This window comes from Capsicum annuum, chromosome 12 (assembly GCF_002878395.1).
Source record: "Capsicum annuum cultivar UCD-10X-F1 chromosome 12, UCD10Xv1.1, whole genome shotgun sequence".
NCBI classification, from domain to species: Eukaryota; Viridiplantae; Streptophyta; class Magnoliopsida; order Solanales; family Solanaceae; genus Capsicum; species Capsicum annuum.
In genome coordinates, this window is record NC_061122.1 from 216,805,383 (window position 1) to 216,810,433 (window position 5,051).

Genomic DNA, 5,051 nt, shown 5'->3' on the forward strand with positions numbered 1-5,051 from the left:
AGTGAGTCCAAAATTGAATTAGAATGTTTTCATACTTGGTATCCATATGGTCGATACTGCAGGAATATATTTTGTTTTAACACTCATGCAATTGAACTCAGAATGAAATTCCAAGCGCCTACGTACCTCAATGAAGAGGATCAAGTCACAACGTAGTTCTGAGTGAGTGTTTTTTTTCTTTTTTTTTTCTTCTAACTTTTACCTAAGCCACTTCTTTCGAGGTTTTCAACCTAGCGGAATTTCATTTTTTTTAGCCGTACACAGTTTATACTCTTGCGGGCCTTAAGAAGTGTACATGTAGTTTATACTCGTGCCTTAAGGAGTGTACATGCAGTTTATACTCGTACCTTAAGGAATGTACATACAGGTTATACTCGTGCCTTAAGAAGTGTACATGCAGTTTATACTCATGCCTTAAGGAGTGTAAATGTAGTTTATACTCATACCTTAAGGAGTGTACATGTAGTTCATACTCGTGCCTTAAGGAGTGTACATGCAGTTTATACTCATGACTTAAGGAGTGTACATGCAGTTTATACTCGTGCCTTAAGGAGTGTACATGCAGTTTATACTCGTTCCTTAAGGAGTGTACATGTAGTTTATACTCGTTCCTTAAGAAGTGTACGTACAGTTTATACTCGTGCCTTAAGGAGTGTACATGCAGTTTATACTCGTGCCTTAAGAAGTGTCATCTCCCTTCAAGGATAGTACTTCTTCAAGAACTTGGCATTGATGGGGCCAATCCTCACGCCATCTGCATCAACAAGCTTGTAAGCACCATTTGAATATGCCTCTTATACGACATATGGTCCATCCCACTTTGAGGTGAATTTTCCCCCAGACTTATGAGAAGTGATAATGGGCCTTTTTACTATAAGAACTTGATCTCCAACTTGGAAGCACCTCAAGCGAACCCTTTTGTTAGAAGAACGAGATAGCCGGGATTGATAACATTCAAGATTTTGTTGAACCTCCAACCTCTTCTCATCAAGAGCTTCTAACTTCGCTAGACGCAACTTAGCATTTTCTTTATCGGTGAGCCCTTCTTGAATAGCCAGTCTCAAAGAAGGTATTTGACGCTCAAATGGCAGGACTGCTTCAACTCCAAAAGCAAGTGAGTATGGGGTTGCTTGTGTTGGTGTATGGTAAGTTGTCCTATACGCCCATAAAGCTTCTTCCATTTGCTCATGCCAGTCTCATTTGGATTTGGAGACGACTTTCTTCAACAAGTTGCATAAAGTTTTATTGAAGGCTTCAGCTAGACTATTGGCGACAGCATGATACATTGAAGACTTGCGCTGCTTGAAGCCAAAGTGGTCACAGATCTTGTTCATCAACTTGTTATCAAATGGCTTGCCATTATCAGTTATTATATATTGAGGGATTCCAAAGCGGTAGACAATATTCACTCGGATGAAGTTCGCAACATTTTCTTTCTTTACTTCCTTGAGAGCAACAACTTCGGCCCATTTTGAGAAGTAATCTATCTCAGCCAAGATGTATAAGTGTCCATCAGAAGACTTTGGTAGTGGACCAACAACATCCATTCCCCAAGCATTGAATGGCCTAGATGCTATAGTTGGATGTAGTACCTCTGGAAGTTGATGTATGAAATTTGCAAGCTTTGCATCTTCTTGCATAGTCCAAGCAATCTTTCACCATCGTTGGCCAATAATATCCCATCCTTTCAATGTGAAAATAGAGCTTTGGTCCAGATTGATATGATCCACAAACTCTCGAGTGCGCTTCTTGCAAAGCTTGAGTTGCTTCTTTCTCTCTCAAACACCGTAAGATTACTCCTTCAAATGATCTTCTGTACAGTGTTTCTTTGTAGTAAAGGAAGCGAGGTGCATGACAATGAATGTCAGTCTTTCTCCTTGGATCTTCTGGAAGTATCCCATAACATAAGTAATTAATAATAGGTTGTTGCCAATCTTCTTTTACAGCTTCAAACACGGCAATGAGGTATTCAACCTTGTTTTTCATATCCTCATCTAACGGTGGTACTACCCATTCTTGGCGGACAGTAACTTGTGTTTGATTTGAAAGAGTTAGGGTTGAGGCCAGAACAGCTAGGGCATCATCTTGCTTATTTGCTCTCCTTGGCATATGTTGGAGGGTTACTCCTCCAAGCAACCCCATCAACTTCTGTGCACAATCATGGTATGGTCGCAGCTCAGACTTTCTGACTTCATAGCTTCCCAAAAGTTATTTGATCACCAATTGGGAGTCACCAAAGACTTGTAATTTTAGTTATTTTATGTCCACTGCCATCTCAATTCCAAGTATTAAAGCTTAATATTCAGCAACATTATTAGAGCAATGATTTATTAGGGTAAAAGAGTATGGGATGACCTCTTCTTGTGGAGTGAAGAATACCACCCCGGCACCAGCTCTATCTCGATGTGCGGCACCATCAAAGTACATCTTTCATGGGGGTCTAGCTTCAAAGGCCATTGCATCTTCATCAGGAAGTTCATTGCTCAGTTCCCAATCATTAGGTATCGGGTGGTCTGGTAAGAAGTCAGCCAATGCTTGTCCCTTTATGGATTTTTGGGAAACATACACAATCTCAAACTATTGAAATTGAAGGTACCATCTTGGAAGTCGATCGCTAAGGACAGGTTTCAATATTACAAACTTGATGGGATTTTCCCTAGACACGAGACGAACCACATGAGCTTGAAAGTAGTGTTTTATCTTTTGATTGAGAAGGCCAACGCCAAACATAACTTTTCAATTGGAGAATACTTTAGCTCATTTGGTGTCATCATTCTGCTCAGATAGTAAAGAGAGTTTTCTTTGCCTTCATTATTTTCTTGAGCCAGTAGTACTCCAACCGACCTTTCTTGTGCTGCGACATAGAGTATCAATGGCTTTCCAGGTATGGGTGCCGTAAGAATTGAAGGTTTCATTAAGTACGATTTGATACTCTTAAAGGCATTACTACAAGCTTGGTCCCATTCGAAGAGAGTGTCCTTCTTCATAAGACGACTAAATGGTTGACATTTTCCAGCCAGGTTTGAGACGAACCTCCTTAAATATGCTAGCCTTTATTAAAGGATTTTTGACTCATGAATATCCCGAGGCTCGGGCATCTTCAAAATTGCATCAATCTTAGCTTGATCAATTTTAATTCCTCGGTGTCGCACAATAAAGCCAAGAAATTTTCTTGAAGTAACTCCAAAGGCACACTTCAATGGATTCATCCTAAGTTTATATCTTCAAAGTAACTCGAATACCATTCTTAGGTCTTTTAAGTGGTCATCTCTCTTTCTTGACTTCACCACTAGATCATCCACATAGCATTCAGTATTTTGATAGAGCAAGCCGTCAAAGATGTTCTGCCTAGCCTTTTGATAAGTGGCGCCAACGTTCTTCAAACCAAAAGACATCACCTTATAGCAATAAATACCTTTAGGCGTATGAAATGCAGTGAGTTCTTCATTCTTTGGCACCATAAGGATTTGATTGTAGCCGGATGAACCATCCATGAAGGACATTGCCTCATAACCAGTGGTGGCATCAATCATTAACTCTAGTCTGGGGATTGAAAAATCAGCCTTAGGGCTTGCGTTGTTGAGATCTCAAAAGTTGACACAAGCTTGAATTTGGCCATTCTTCTTCCGTACTGGAATAATACTTAAAATCCACATGGGATATTTGACTTCACGAATAAAGCCAGCTTCAATAAGTTTGTTAACTTTATTTTCAATCAGTGGAACCAACTCCAGCCTAAAGCATCTTTGGGCTTGCTTAACAAGACGGGCATCATTCTTGACAACCAACTGATGGACCGCTACTTTTGGATCTAAGCCAGGTATTTCCTTATAGCTCCAGGCGAAGACATCCATATATTATTTGCGTATGTCCATATAAGCGATTCCCTCCTCTACTTCTAGAAACGCACTCAAGTAAGTTGGTCTTGGTTCTTCATCGGCTCCATGATTAACTTCCTTCAAGAGATCTATTGTGGCCTTTACTCCTTCTTCAAGTTGCGATGGAGCATCTCCAGCATCTTTCTCCTCTTGAGGATCATCATCATTGATGGATATATGATATGAGGAGCCAACACTCTCTTCATTTTTTTGTGTTGCTTAGTATAAACTACAGTATGCGTTTTTGCTTTTAACACCTCGTTGCATGAAACTACCAGTTCCATCTATCGCTTCATTCTAGAAGGAATCAAACTTTGGAAATCCTTCTGAATTTTAAATAAAGAGTGCAGCATCGTGCTTTGACGACTTCTTTGACGCTTGTTGTTTTTCTTCTTATTTATAGGACCCAAACTTTTGAACACAGAAATTCTTGCGGTTGATTCTCTAAGTCGATCAAATACGGATGGTCTTTTGTTAGCGGTAGTAGATTCTTCTTCCATGGTGATGTAATTACTACTGCCCTTCTTATGGAGATGCGAATTGGAGGTGGCTGCGTGTATCCTAGTTCTTTACGTGCTTTCCTGGTGTTACCCTCTGATGAAAGTTTGACCAACGTTGATGGCTCATTAAGATTGTATCCAGCCTTTACAAATAGCTTGCATGCATTTGGATCAAAGTTCTCTTTTGTACGCTTCATAGGGAGTGCCATATCTGGTGGCAGATTTTGAGCCACAGATTCCCCAAGTAGACTTAAGGATGGATTTATTGCGTCAATCTTCCTGACAGGTAAACTTAGCCTATTTAGCTCATTATCTTGGGCATCAGGTGAGTGATCTTCCTCTTTCTTTACCTTTGGCATGTAACGAAGAACAGGAGCTGCCATCTTCTTCATAGGAGCGATACTTTCTTTCTTTAAAGTGAAAAAAGGCTTTTTGTTGATGAATTTTTTGATAGTCACCACGACCTTCTTAGATGCAAGATCGTCACACTTGGTCTTGGTGACATCTTCAATCCTTTTCTCATGTACAATATGATTTTTTAAGTAGAATTTTACATTGGCAAAATGTGACACAACTTCAGTAAATGGCTTATCATCGGTGACTATCATTCTTTCCACTCTATTTTTGAGATACTTCAAGCATTGATAGTAAAAGGATGAGATAGTTTTGTTCC